Consider the following 16464-nt stretch of genomic DNA (forward strand, 5'->3'; position numbering starts at 1 on the left):
GCCATGGGGAGCAGGGGCACTTGTCCCCAGCCAGAAGCCTTTCTGGAGGCATGGCGATAGCAATGTCAAATACTTTCTAAGCTGTGTCTTAGCACCAGCAGTTCAGAAAATAAATGACTTGTAGAGGAGCTATCAGAGCTGTAAGGCTAAATGTATGTGTTGCCCTTTCCTGGGGTTTATGATGACGGAATACAGTGTAAAGCCAGTGTTAAAATAGCAAAAAGCAAGTAATCTCCTCTACATTTCTTTGTTCTCTGTCACTGTAGAGACAGATTTTTTTTAATCTCCTGCTGAATCAAGCTATGACCTCTCAGTCCGCAAAGGTTCATAAATTGTTAATGAGAATTTCTGGGTTATCCAGGTGCTGCTGCAACAAAAATAATAAGTGGACATATTGGCCTTGTAGCAGCTATACAAAAAACTTGAAATGAAGGAAACTGTGTGTAATTTCTGATCTTTGAATGACCTTAGTGTGAAGCCCTAAAGGCTTGCCTTCGGGAAGCATGATTTCCTACCAGAATACATGTAAGCAGGCCATCTTTTGGAAAGGAATGTTCCTAAGGATTTAACAGAGTCAGTCTTCACTTTGGCTGCTGTAAACCATGGAGGTTCATATATAATGAAAAAAACAATATTTTAATATACTTTACTAGTCAAACTTAAGGAGAAATTCTGTCTCACAAAGGGAATGGGCTTGAGAACAGTCATGTCAAAACCAAATTGCTGTTATATGCTATAGGGATGAAATCTTTCCTGCTGAAATGCGTAGCAGTGTTCTTGAAGCAGGAACTGAAGAACATTATTTGCAAAAATGATAAGTCAGAAGCTTAATCTTATTATCATGGAGCATTCCTTCCTACCAACTAGATTTTACTTGTGTGTATCAGTAAATTCTGTATCTGAGTTACAGTACTTCTTGTCTCTTGTACCTTTCTAGAAGTGCAAGGCTACCAGGCACTAAAGTATAACATTTTCAAAGAAACCCATAGTTCCTTAAATTCTGGTTATGTGTTTCATGTATTTGAAGCGTCCCATCCTTTAAGTATGCATTTTTTTTGTATTTTGTTCTGAAATATGTTTTCTTGCCAAACAGGTTTAGATGCAATAGGAAGCAAGTGCAGAACTGTGGAAAGACAATTCATTGTCATTATGCTTTAGCAGCACTATGAATGATAGTTATTATACTTGAATAATGGACTTGCTGTACATGTATAGTAGAAGCACACTTATGCTTCTGTCTGACTAGTCCTCTGTCATTCAGGAGAGACTATGTGTTTTTCACTGGCGAGTAATGGACACACAGCAGATGCGTGTTTGCAAGGGAAAAGGCAACAGTTAAAAATATCAGGTCTGGGAAGTGCAGAAATAGCAGAGGTTCCTGTGAAGTGAGAACATGATGTATGTGCAGTCTTTTTCTCATATATCTACTTTCTACTTGGTGACACACTGGATTCTCTGCTCTTCCAAAGGAGGGAGCTCCTAGAGACATCTTAGAAAGATTAGGCCCATAAGTGACCTCTACATTAAAAAAAAAGAAAAAAAAAATAAAAATTAAAGCCTCTGCTGCAAAATGTGAGTTGATGTTTGGTTCTGAAATTCTGTAAAGCTATGGATTAATTTGCGTGAGCTGTTCTGGTTTGACCTCTTGCAGGGAGAGTAGGAAGGCTCACAAGTAAAATTTGGAGCAGAGCATTAGCAAGCTGAACAAATAAAAGAAAGTTTTGTCATGGAAATGAAAGGATGTATTAGAAAGCTGCAAATGACAACTCCATGGCACGTGGAAAAAATATAATTATATCAGTTTGTTTCTGTAAATGTGAACGATGACATCATCTGAAACAGGACAACTTTAACAGTAACAACTGAAATTCAGATTTAGTTATTACAGCTTCTGGCATGCAAAGATTATGATGAATGAACAGCAGCTGGTTTATGACACTAGAAATGTCTCAAGCCTGTTTGTAAATGTTCTTGATAGAGGTTTGATGGTATGAGTCTAAAAGGGAAATGTTTGACTAGCCACAAAAACACTGAAGGCAGAGAACATGCTGCTTGTCCTACAAACTTGAGAACTCTTCCAAACCTTCAGTTTTTCCACAAGCTCTTCTCTTAACTGTGAAGGTGTTGTGATGCCTCAGGCAGTAACTGAGTCTTTTGTAGTGTCTCTTTGTGCAGTTTGTTAACTATCTTGTTTCAAAGCTCAAAAGATCTGTGAGGTCATGTGATTTTGGGGTCACCAGTTAGCCCAGAGGCCCATAGGAAGCTAAGCAATCAAGATATCTGTACCTAGGTGATAGTAGGTTGCAATTTCCCAGCTTACCTGGTATAAGAACTGATCAGTCAGTTCAAGACTTCTTCAGTCAGAAGGTCCCAAGAACCATCTGATTTTGTTGATTTCTGGAACCTTTCTGAAAACCACCACAGTTGTTAGCTCTGGAACAATCTATTGCCATTAGATTGTACTCTTTCAGTACAAATGTGTATGGACATTTCATCTCAGGATGCTGGAAGGTACTTCTGTCAAGCCCTTTCATTTGCTTATTGTGAACTGGGTAAGGAAGTATTCTCGTGTTTGCTGTGCAGCAAAAGTAGTACCTAACTTCATGGCTTCTATTGCATCTAAAAGAAGTTGAATACAAATTTAAGTACTTTGCACTCATATAGCTGCTGAACAAAGTGAGTAAAAATATGAAAGCTGAGAGGAGGTTGTTACGGTTGAACTAAGCAACATGGAATATAGACTAGTATGAACTTCACACGGGTAAGTTGTAGAGCACCTATGACCATCAGTGCCTCGACATTTTTCATCCCAACTATTTTTTAACAGAAAAAGAGAATGTTCCTGAACAGTGTAATGAAAAAAACTCTATAAACTATACAAAGCTATACAAGCTTCCCTTCACAATCTGCCCTTTTTTAACAGGTTTTGAAATGTTATGAACAGGTCAATTCAAAATTGAGCAAAGATTCTTTTAATTCAAGGTGCTTTTATCATCACAATAGAAATTTCGCGGGTGGTAAGACTCACTTTTAATTGCACTAGTCAGAAAAATACAAATAAAATATATGTACCTTTTTTTTATTTTTAGGTGCAAACAGAAATTAGAATCTACACATGCAGATTTGTAATGAAGTATGTCACTCTTTCATAATTCCTCTTTTTCTTTTTTCCTTTCTTCTTTATACTTAACCTGAAAGGGCACCCTTAATTAAGTAAAAACAGTATTCAAGCTTGTATCTAAAAATAAGCTTCTCCTTCCCTTCTCCTTAAAGTTGTTATGGTCATTTACACAAAGAGGTAAGTAGACACAGTGAAAGCATTTTTTTCCCATTATATTTATATGTGTCAGAATAAGGCCTAGTTCCTCTCTCCATCTCCCTCTTACCCCAAACCAGCTCTGTAAATGCACTATAACTAGGGATTTCAGCTCAAATTAAGAATATGCAGATTCAAACAGGAACCAGATTTCCTAGATCTCCATTTCTCATACAGCAGGTAAACAAATACTAACTGGAGTAGGAACGATCATTCACATAGGTGCCGTAATTTTTGGCATGCATTTTAGTACTAAAGATACAATGCAGAAACAAAATCAGTTTGATTTTATAATAGTGGAAGAATTTACACTTGTTTGCTTTTTAAAAATTTTATTTCTGTGTGATAACAAGTCCTTCAGCTTAAGGGGAAACTCCTACTGTACTAGAAAATGAGCAGCCCTTGGTGGCAAAAAAGGGCTGTTTTGTAGTCCGTCTGTCTGCCAAAGAGGATTAACTCACCGTGCACATTGGCTGATGCTCAAGGGTTTGGGTGAATTAAAAGCCATTTGAAATGACTCATCTCTGTGAACCTCTATGATTTTTCATTTCCACACTCCTGGGGTGGACCTTTTAATGGGCAACTAAGGCTCAGAAACCTTCGGCTGGGGCTGCACGGCTAGAAGGCGCATCCCCTGGGTGGTGGATAGGGGATCCCTCTCTGGAGGGTGCACCGGATAAAATTGAAGAAGGTGCCACGAACAAACGCAGCCTAAGGGAAGGACACCCTGACAGAAAAACCACTGGCCCTCCAAGTAATGGGGGTTGGGCAGGAGGCCAACTACTTCCTCCCGGAAAAAAAAAAAAAAAAAAAAAAGTTGCAGAAACGACGAGCATCAGAAATGGCGGAGATGGAGAAAATCGGTAACGAAGTGAGGAGGAGGAGATGGAACTGGATCAGTCATGTCTTGAGGAAAAAACCAACAGAAGACTGCGCTGTGGCCCTTGACTCCAGAGCACGCAGCCGCAGACCAATCGAAGTGGAAGAACGATGTTCGCGCCTTGTGTGCCTCCTGGCACTGAGAGAATTCAGATCAGAATGCTCAGAAGCATCAGAAATTTAGATACAGATTTCATAAATAGGCTGATACCCGAATGAATGCTGGTGAGGAAGAAACTTCCAAAAAGTATCTCTTGTTGAATAGTAGACTTTCTCCAGGGTTTCCTAATGGACCGTAGAGACAGATATAATTTTTTCACTGCTTTAGAGGAGAAAAAAAGTGAGGCATAGTGGCAGGGAAAAAAAAAAAAAAGTACTGAATTGGTAATTAAAAGGTCATTCTACCAAGCAAAAGTGTTGATCATAAAACATTTCCAACAGCTCTCATCTAATCTGAAAAAGAAAAATAAAGAGATTTTCAGTATAAACACACTGGCAATAAAAAAATATACGAGGGAAAATATTTTACAATATGAGTAACTCTTAAAGGGAAGGATTTTCAAGGTATTCTTCATAAGGAGGTGATGGAATTAACTTCCCTACTAAATCTTACCTTTAACATCTAGCAGTTTTTTAGCAAACTGTTTACAAAATTGAGGGATACCTTTATGCCTTATAACTCTGGAAGAGATTTGCTTCTGCAAACTCCTCTGCTTGCTTTTTGAAGCAAGCAAGTTCTGTCACCCATGTTATCTGTCACCCATGTTATTTGGTGGTTCAGAGTTTCATAGTTCGATTCTACATGGTAGAAAGAGAAGTATTTCTTCCCTATTTGTACAAAGCTTTTTGTTTATTCTCCTTGGTGATTCTCACCATTACTTCCTGTATTTTTTCAGATATTAATCCTTCTTATTCCAGAACACCTTTTGATGCACAGTCTTGTCCAAAGCTTCCAGGACAGTGAAATACACGTTATCAATAGCATCACCCTTCTGAACTTGAATATTGACTATTTCAAAGAACTTACCACATGCTTGCACTTCTCCAGTGTATTGCTTTTACCCGTTTTTTTTTTCCTTGTTGGGTGGGTTTAAGGAAAAATGGCAAAAAAAAAAAAAAAAAAAAAAGGGCCTGGTTTTATTCCAGTGCAGTTTGTTTCTGTTGTAGGACTGTTTTTTGACTGCAAAGCAAAAATTAAACAAATAAAAAATAATTTTTAAAATGAAAAAGACTGTAGTGGGGATCTAGGCAGGTGGCATTGTAAGAAGAGTAAATTAAAAAGTATTAGAAGAGGTGGAAGGGGAACAGGAAGCCACAGTTTTCCTGATATAAGATACTCATGAATCTTTAACTGGGTTTCAAAAATGCTAAGAGTACTGGCAAAAGACTTAGGAAAAAAACTAGATGTCATTCTTCCCAAACTTCTGAGACTTGTCATGTTCATCAGATTTTTTAAAATGGTATAAATATTTTATTTTCTCTTCTATTAAAAGAGAGGACAAGTTTACTACTAAAATAGCATGCTCAAAACATACTTTGGTGCATCTTATTAGCCAATATTGATCTACACTGATAATTCACAGTGCTGTCACACTTACTTAAGCAAGCAAGGATGATATTATGTCTTCAACAAACAGAATTAATAGATCAGTGTTGTCATATTTATTAATAGATATATTATGTTTTCTATGTTATAAATAGACATATAATTTCCCTAAGGAATGGGGAATGCAGTGAAACAAATAATTTTTACAAAAATGGGCACACTGATCTATAATTACACTTCCTCCCTTTGGTAATGTCTTTTGTGTCAAGCCTTCTCAATGAATTAAAAGACTATTACATGATTTTTCTCTACAGAAATTATTCTATTTTGCCAAAACCACAGTAAGCTTAAGTTATTGCCTCCAAAGTGAGATATATATATATACAAATAATAACGTGATTACATAGTACATCATTAAAAATTTATAATGAATAGTTGAACTGATTAAGTGAACAGCCTATTCTCTATAAATTATCTAGCTGAAGTATTTGCAAATACTTTCAATCATCTAACACATTCATAGTTAGCAGAGCTTGCACGCAATTATCTATGAATCAAACCCTGTATCCAATTTAATCCGTATGCAATGTCGGAGTTTTAATATGGAAAGGAGAGGCATCTTAAAAGTAATTTCTTGGCAGAGTAGAAAACCACTTTGAGTAACAGTTTACAAATGAGACTATGATGGAAGAAAGGAGACATGAATGTACAGGCAGCAGCTGCAACTCCCTTGAAACACAAGATACAGTACTTCTGGTCAAATTTGGCAATAGACTTGTACTTCTTGCCCTGCCTTTGGGTGACTTGGAAAAATTGACCTTTCAGAGACATTTGTACAAAGATAAATAGGATACACAGGTTACAGAACAGCACAGATTTGCTAGAAATATTACTTTGGAGAAGTATCAAGGAAAAAAAAAGTGTTAAAATGAAGGTAGTTAACTAATCTCAAATTAGAAGTAAGAAATTCTTCATTAATGCCATCGTATACTGTCCTTTGACTTACCTTTAACTTTATTAGAATTTGGGTTTCATGTTCTCTCCTCCTAAAGTTGTAAATTATCCTATTCCAAATGATTAGTGTTAGACATGCCTGAGAATTCCCTCCTTCCAAGGCAGTTTTATGTTCATGATATTGCTTTAAAAATGTGTTTTAAAAGCCTGTAGGTTTTTTTGACTAGAAAATTTAAGGGATGACTTAAAATAAATCACCTACTTGAATGCAGTATTCGATACACATTTCTTTATTGCATGGTCCATTACAATATCTGTATCCTATCTCTTTGCTACTATCCATTCTGAAATAAGTTTGAATATGTAATTTGTACCATTTAGGTGTATTGATTTTTTATTAATTCCTTTTCTTTATTGGCAGATATCTTTCTACAGACAGAAGAGAAAAAACAAAGGCTGGGATAGAAATACAGAGCTCAGGAATTTTTTTAGGAAATCTTTAAGAATGTAAGTCTGAATGGTGCCACCATATCGGGTAGTTCTGCTGTCTGCTCAGTGTATTGTTTTTCTTTATATTTACAGCCTCTTTCTCTTATGAATTTTCTTTTCTTACAGTTAGAATGCATAGTTACCAGTGAGATTTATTCAGACTCTATGTTATTTCCATTTCATAATATTTCATTAAACTTTATTTGTGTGTCATTAAACTCACACCTTCTCTGGTCCTGCACTGTAGTTATCTTGTCATCATAAATCCTCTGTTAATAGGATTTTATTTCTGAACTAACAATAAAAAGTAATGGAAAAATGAAAATTTTGTAACAAATGATTGTAAAGTGCAGAAATTGAGCCAACGGGCTGGAAAAATGAGATAAGTATTTTTCTTCACTTACAGAGCAATATATTAACAATTTATGAGCTATCACTTCAAATAATCTAATTGGATTGGTGGAATCAGGACAATAAGTCTGAAATATTGTCTCTGAGGGAACATGTCCTATATTGTTTTTTTATTCTAACCATGTTTCAAACTCTGTCATAGCAATGGAGAGGGAGGTATGAGTTGTAAAGAATTAGTTTCAGTTACTTTTTAAATGTAATTAAGGCTTTTAAAACGGATGTTACTTACCTTATATACAAAAATTAGAGCTGCTTCTGGAAAATTTCTAATCTATATCAGGCTGCACAAATCTGTTATCATTTTTATTTCATGTGTTTCTTACTTGAAAAACAAAGACTGCTTTTTTGTTTCAGATGTTTCCCAGAAGAGACTTAAAACCACTATTTCACCATTGTAACTTCCTAATATAAAAAAAGAAACAGAAAATTCACAAAATTAATCAGCATCTTATATCTACTTATTTTCCTAGAATAGCATCAGACAAACTGGGGATGGTATGGTAATGTTTTGTAATCACTGGTGTTTCAACATGATGCCGTTGTTTGTTTGTTTTCAGCTGATCAACCATTCAAGCAAGGAAAGTGTTTTTCTATCTAATGATTTTTTTAAAATGACGTTGGGTTTCTTTCTGGCAGATAAGCTTTAAATAGATATTATATATACAAATAATATAATTTCTTGAGCTCTGAAGGCAAGTCACTAAGGAAAAATATGTCAGGTTACAGAGGAAATTTATACATGTAGTTGAGGGTTTGTTGTTTGTTTTTTTGGTTTGTGTTTTTTGTTTTTTTTTTTTTTTTTTTTTTAGTTTTTCATCCGTTCTGTAATATGCCAAAAGAATTGCAAAATTTTATATATGTATATGTTTCCAGAATGCATATGCAGGCAATAAAACGAACAGGAGTAAACATGAAATAATAACAGCCCATTTGAAATTTAGCTTAAATTTTGTTTAGCTGTATATGCAAATACTCATGGTAGCACTACACAAGGTCCAAGCATATTTCTCAAATACATTTGAGAAATGTTAAGCTAGAAAGAGAGCTAATAGTCTCCCACAGTCTTTACAAAAACTTTTACCAGAACTGGTGGCCGAGTTTATATTCTGTCAGTTTGGGAAATGTAGCAATTTATAAATAAACATCCGGAGAGACCCATATAGGAAAATCCCATACACTTTAATATACTTTCTTTTTAAGCAGTTACATTGATACTTTTCATTAGATGAACCCATATTAACTTTGATTAAGTATTAAAAAAGTTGCTAAGTTATCTAATAAAAATATGTTTCTAAAATGTATTGGGGAGACTCTGGTGGGGAGATTTTTTTCTTTGGAAACCAGCAAGTCTCATTAGGATATCATCACTTTTCTGTACGTGAAAAGGACTGAACCACAAAGGTCAGTTTGCAGCAGCAATTGCTACCCTGTGCATCTGTAAAACAGCATGACATCATCTGTAGAGCACAGCTGTGATTTTACCTTTCTAAGACACTCTCCTCTCAACTTCCTAATGTTATTAAGATTTTTCTCCTGGTCTTGAATGTTCACAGGATGAACTGTTGGCATCTGAAGAAGGAAACTCACATTTCTAACAAGAGCAAAGTTGTTGAGGTGCCACGTAACAAGTATGATATAACAAGTATTGTCAAATGTCTTTGGTTGTGGGAACACTGAAAAGGGAGAGCAGCTGGGTAGATGGGCAAAGGTTGAAAGCTGATGTTGACTACCTACAGACTTGGGTAGCATCCTAATAAATATATTTCTTCTATTCGCATTTGTTTTGAGGTTTCAGGAAGGTCTCAAAGTTTTGTCATCTTTTCTGCTACACATGTTAATGGATTTAATTGTGAGTCACATAATCTGTAGTAAAATCATTGGCTATTTAGGTGAGCAATGCCTACATTTTCTGGGGCGAAAGGAAGATGACCTCAAAGCACTGGGAGTGCCAGAGCACCCAGTTTAGTGGTGTTATGTTGTATGACTTCAATTTACTTGAGGCCATGCTTTACGCTGTCACTGAACAGTCAGGAACCTGATGTAGAAATGTAATAATTAGATACTGAATGTATATACTTCTCTTGGGGCATTTGCATAAACTAATATCTATTAATATATGATACAGAAGGAAACTCAAGGCTCATGCATTTTTAAGTCCCAGTAAAGCCTTAATCTTGAGCTGAATTGAGTGACAAACAGGCTTTGTGGCAGCTTTCTTCATAGGGATGCATTTTAGCCATAAATTTGTTATTTTGTGGGTAATGAGTAGCAAAATCACCTTTGGCAGTTCTGAAAGGAACTCACTTTTGATATTATTTTCTGAAGCTGTTTATACACTCACTAATCCATTTGGATATCTTCTGGGCTCCTGGTGTTAACTCAAATCACTTTTGTGAAAGCCTTTTCCACTGTTTGAATCAATGATAATGATAGGGTATAAAAATTATGCAAAAGACACTCAGAAAATAAAAAGGGTGGTCATAAAACTACTCCTTACTGGCATGTTTGCCTCCACTGGCTCTTGGCTCTTCACTGTCACACGTGGACAGGCATCAGATGAAGTTATTAGGAGCCAGGTTCAAAACAAAGAAAAGAAAGTGGCTCTTCAAGGCAGAATTGGCAGAGCTGTGGATGTCTTGCCATGGGATCTCCTGGGCTTTTATGGTTTGAGAGGGAGACAGGACAAGTTCATGTAAGAGAACTCTATTGAGGTTTAATATATTCATACTATAATTACACCTAGATCAGGAAATAGCTGAACCGAAAAATTTCTTGGAAGGTTGGAGAGTGCAGGGGAAGTTTTCCCTGTGTTTGAAGGTCACTGAAGGCCACTGTGAAGAGATGATCCCTGACCCTGGAGACACTTTGTTTGCACCCTGAGCAGTCATTTGTGAGTTCTTGCGGTTTTCTATCAATCAACTGTGTTTTCTATCAGTTTGGTTCACTCCAAGGATCTTCAAGGGTCATTACCAAAACAGCATACTTCTGAGGAATATGTGCTCATTACAAATTTAGATTCTGATTTTGCAACTGATTTGTTGGGTAGTTTCAGGCAATTTATATGTGTCTTTGTTTTCATGTGTTGCTCTGAGAAAATGGAGAGTTTTCTGCTGATGGGCTGGGGTTGCTAATAAGCACCTATTTCTCAGGTTAGAAGACAGCTGTGTTGATCTTATGAGTGCTGTTGGCAAAAGGCTGTAGAACAGCTAAGGACCATCAAAATGGCACTGGAATATTTTCAGCTCAGCTCTTTCCTCATTTCTCTGTATCACGTGGCTACCACACTACTTCCTTCTCCCTTCAAAAATTCGAATTAGTTCCTTTTACCTACAAAACAAAACAAAACAAAAATCCACACGGCATATTTTCTTTTTGTTTATTTGTGCACAAAGTCATGGGGTTAAAGATGATCTTGTTTAGGCCACAAGAATGAGCTTATTAGGGCTTGTGGATATATTTGTCCTGGAGAGGTGATACATTTTCTGAGGTGCAACATGTTCCACAAAAGGTACTTAATTCATGAACTTAAATTTTAGGACAATATTCTGGCAGGATGAGATTCCACACAAGTGCAACATGGACAGTAGTGCATTAAGTGCACTGGACAATGTCTTATTATAACATATTTTACAGTAACTGTTTGTCACCTCTTTAAATGTATGTGCCTGTTTCCACCTGGCTATATCAGGCACTGAGAAAGGATGTGGTAATTAAAACGCCCAAACAAGAAGTTTAGAACAACACAAACTGGAAGAAGGTGCTAGTAACTCCTTTAACAGATGTAAATGTAAAACTCTGGAGCTTGATAATAAAGAAAAAAGGTTTAAAAAGAAAGAACTTGATACCTATAGTGCAAAACACAAGAAACCTGTATTTAAATTCGGACTCCCAATCAGTAGCCACAAACATGGATAAACGGGGATGCATCTTAGTGACGCTGTCAGACTGTCAGGGACAATGAGCTCAGAGATTTCAAAGGATGTGAAGCAGCTTAAGCAATGAATTGCCCATTTTAAATGCAAAATAAATTCCTGCTGTACAAACAGCACCAAGGAATGAAACTAAATGCATGTGAGAAATTGGAATTGAGGTTTGCCACTCTACATGTGTTGCTATGATGCTCTAGGTAATAAAGTGTCCCAGCTTGCCATTATTTCAGCATTTTGTTTCTGTTAGAAGTGGTGCAAAATGAAGTAATAGATATCAGGGAGAAGAAATAAATGCATCTTTCTTGTGGCTGATTATTTTTTCACCTTATTTGAAGACTGGCTCCTTTTCAAACAGGTAGTTTTATACAAACAGGGTACTTGTTTATGCCTAGCATGGTGTACATGACGCAATAAATTGCACAATAATGCTTCTTTGGCTTTGATGGTCAAAACAATTGTAATGTCCTCTGCTTTTAGCTGTAGGCATTTCATCACTTTGCAATAGTCTTAGGAGGCCATGTGTTTGAATCTTTCTCAGTAATAGGACCAAAAGTCCGACCAGAGGATAACAAAGAGTGAGTTTTATTATACAGTATCCCTTTGCATGGTTTCTGAGCAGCCTGAGCTATCTTTTTGCTGCTGTTCAAAAGGCACCCTGAATGGTAAGTTGTCAATGCAGTTGGGCCTTTCAGCAAAACTTTGTGTTTTACTTTTAAGTCTCTGTATCTGTGGTGTCATTTTGTTTAGGTGTCAAAACAGAAAATTAGGCAGCCAGCTGTTAAAAAGCAAACATGCTGACACCAGGCTTTCTGAGGCATATTATTTAGCTTATAAGCATAGGATATTCCGTAAAGATCTATTTTCTTCCCATAGCTGGTGGCAGACATAATGGATGAGCTTCTGCATCATTATCTTCTTCCCAGTAATGTCAGCACCTGTACTTCCATTTCTACTCTGAACATTAGATATAGAGCTCATAGTAGGGGTGACTATCAGACCAACATGCCTACAGATCTTGGAAGTATTTCTACACCTTTAAGTCATCTAGGGATTGCTCTAAACACTGCTTCACCTCAAAATGTGGGAGTGCAACCATATCACACAAAAGATCTGACACAGCAGGTCACATGGGTGCCTTCTGGACCTAAACTTTAGAAACCTGCATTTGTCTCTATTTTCTCATAACCAGTAGCAATCTTAACAATCCTCTGGGGTCCAGCTGACATGTTGCACTGCCCCAGAATAGAGCTGTAGCAGTTTCAGGTTTGTGCATTCAGAGGGAATTTTGCCCAACTGCTTAACTGATAGTTGACAGAAGAAATTTTCCATGCACCAAGGAACAAAAAATACTCCAAGTCAGAAGGCGAGTTTGCACCTTCGTTTAACAGAAGGGCAGATTACATCCTTTTTTAAGATTTCTGCTTTTATGCAGCTGAAAGGGAGTATTTCTGCAGATTGCAATAATAGATCCATGTGCAAATATGTATTCATATGAATTTACATTCACGATTCAACAAAGGGCTGTGCATTGCCTTCCTGAAGGGATGAAGACAATGCACTTGGCTACCTGCAACAATAATCTGGCACTAAATGAAGACTCAGTACAGTCACGCAACTAAAATAATTCCTTTTAAAAGTATTACTGTTTATTGCTGTTGAGAATGAACTGGAGTGGGTTGGAAAAACATTACCAACATAGATCCTGGGTATTCAATAGCTATTCTAAAAACACACTACCTCCTGTGTAATTTACATCTTTAGCACTGCAGCCAAATTAATTCTCATACCCTGGGAGCCTTTCAGTACTGCATGAGTGTTGATAAAATATCCACCTCATCATAAGAGTAAACAGAAGTATGAACATGTGACACCTTGAAATTTATCACCCTGAAAAAAAAGCGCAGAAGTTGTCCTAATAACATCATATATTGTGAGAGTCCTTTAATGAGATATAATGTGGTGATGCTGAAGCATAGAAATTGCATGACATAGGAAAGAAGTTTAGAGAGAGCCAGTTTTCCACACTTAATAATACAGAAATTTTTCAGAGTGAGTGAAACTTTGGCAGGATGGGTTTCTGGAAATGCTGCTGAAGGTTTAAAAGTGAAGCAGTGTGCCTCTCCCCTTTTGTCCTGGGACCTTATTTTGTATACATTTCAGTGAGAATCAGATCTGTGATTCATGCTTTAAGCACAAGAGCATAAACTGGCTCAATAAGGCATTATCACCTGATTGGATTTAGTCAGCTGTACAGTTTAAAGAGTTTAACATTTTTTTCCCTTTTTTTTCCAGTATAAGCACTCATGTGCTCTAAATGTTAAAAGCTGTTATCTACATAGTGTTTGGAAATTGGCAGGTTATTTTGCCTGGCAATTTCACATGCTCAGATGAGAATATTTTCTTGCAACTTTAACTCAATAGAAAAGTGGCTCATGGAACTGCTCAGCTAGCTCATTACCATATCCTGTCAGTATTTTCATTAGCTGGACAGAAATACGCCTGCAGACTGTTAAGTGGCAACTTATATTACTGTGAGGCTGTATCTGTGGGGCTTTTTAAATCTGTAATGGTGACTGTCACAGCAGAAGACATCAATTGAGTCATAAAAATTGCTGTCCCTCTTCTGATACCCACCTGTGTTCAATGGCAGGTTTGCATTCACTCCAGCAGCCACCACGAATACTACCTGGGCACAGTGGCCTCTTTCACCATGGGAACTGGTCAGGCTCCCCTGTTTTGGTTCCTTTTCAGTTAGGCCCAGGTACTTTTTCAGCTTGGTTTACTCTTGTGACACTCCCAATGTCTTTTGGGTCATATGATCTGACCCAAATATGAGGGTGAGGAAAAGGCAGAGAACTGCTTCAAATGCACCGGCTATGATAACTATTTGGGTGACCACCACAAAGCTAGGATTTAGACTTGTGCAAAAAAAGCCATGGCATGCAGCTTTCCCCCTGTTTTATTTTTTTTCCTTCTCTCTTTTCAATTTCTGGGACTGTGAACAAGGAACCAAGTAGCTGGTCTGCCGCCTGCAGCAGCCAGTGGAGCATGCCAATCCTCACAGCATTTATAAGTATGGTAAAGGAATTTTGTTAGCTCTCTAACGTCTATCCCTGGAGGAGATGTTTCACTAATCTAACATTAAATTAGATTTTGAATTCCAGCTACTACATAACCAAAGTTAATTTGGGAAAATAATTTAATTACAGTGCTGGGTTACACATGAGCAATAGGTAATGCATTATGAATATTATATAAATTTTATCTACAGAAAAAAACCCAACTATTTAATTGTAAAACTTATTTACCAAATATTTGAAGTAGATGTAGTTAAAAAGAAAAAGAGACAAGACAACAAAATGATTTAATTAAACAGAAAGAACAGAGAAAATGAGGCAGTAGCTAGTTCTGAGGCAAAGCAAATGGGAAAATTAGCCACACCACCACAAACCTGTGGCATTTTCATGTAACTGAAATGGAAAAGGACTTAAATATACAGAAAATAAAGGTAAAATTTAAGGATGTCTTGTCTAAGTTCAGTGTGTCAGGGTGAACAGGGAGAGTCTGACATACTAGAGGGAAGTGGAGGACTGCTGTTGGTGAACAACAAGCAAAGACTCTCACCCACGGAGACCCCAAACCACATTACTCTCTAATGCATCTCAGTGCCCTGACAGACACGTGCTGTAATAGCCTCACAATGAAGTGCTGTGTTTTAATGTTCCCAAATGATTGGGTTTTTTTCAGCTGTATTTCCCCCCCTTTTTTTTTTCCTTTTCATTTTTCAACATTCAGTTTTACTGTTGTTTCCTTTGGATTTGTATTTTCATCTTGATGTGTGCTGTCTGCCATCATTAAAGATCTGCTAAGGGTGAAGGCATGAGGTCTGCACAGCAGTAAGTAGTTTAAAGCTGGCTTTTTATGGTGCTGAGTGTCGCCAGACGTAGTTTTACAGCACTTGAGTTCAGCAAGTTACAACACCACCAGACAGGCTGTCTGGGGGTGATATCATGATACCGAAACAGGAGGGAACAAAATTTTCAGGGTACAGCCCTGGACTTGGAAACAACATCACCAACCAGACCAACTGAGAGACCCAAAGGTGACAGTTATGTTCTGTTTTGTGTTTTTTTTTTTTTTTTTTTTTTTTTTCTGGGGGAGTTATCATGGGCATATGAGGCTACTTACATGAGACATTTCTTGAATTCAGCTGCTTCAGGGGGTAAGAGGCCATCATCCATAACCAGTTGGTTTGTTTTACAGTATTTTATTTCTGGGAGTTTTTTTTTTTATAAAGCCACAGAAAAAAAGCTATGTTTATCTGAATCAGATGCACCAGAATGTTACACTGACATAATATACAAAGTCAGTGCTGATCATTCCAGCTGTAATACTTTTGAGAAACAGCTAGCCATCTTGTCATACTGGAAAGAGTTAATAGCACCATTATTTGTTTTTTCACCTTCACTGTGCTCTCAGCAAAAGGTCTTCATATTTCTTTTTTCAGTTAAACGTAATTCTTTGAAACTTGGAAATGTAAATACAAGAGCTTAAATAAAATTTGGTAATAATTTCTGCTATATCTTATAGTCTTGTCTAAAAATGTGCTTTTAATGGAAAGCCAGGGCAACTTTTCTAGAAGCATTTTTGTGTCTTCGGATTCTAAGAACAGTTTGAAAATATGCCTTAGGAGGCTGTCTCTCTGAAAAATCAATTTGAATGAAGCTCCTAAGTAATTTACAACCATTTTTTATCTGTCTATTTGTCAGTCTGTCTGTCTGTCTGTCTGTCTATCTCTATCTATCTATCTATCTATCTAAAAGGCCTTGAGAAGGTAGGATTGCTGGAGGTGAAAGATTCCCAGCTGTAATCCGCTGCCATTGTATCTCCAACAACCTACAGAGGCAGAGGCAGATTAGAGAAAAGGAGGAGGCAGCAGT

Source organism: Platalea leucorodia (assembly GCF_965183815.1).
Source record: "Platalea leucorodia genome assembly, chromosome: Z".
Taxonomy (NCBI): Eukaryota; Metazoa; Chordata; class Aves; order Pelecaniformes; family Threskiornithidae; genus Platalea; species Platalea leucorodia.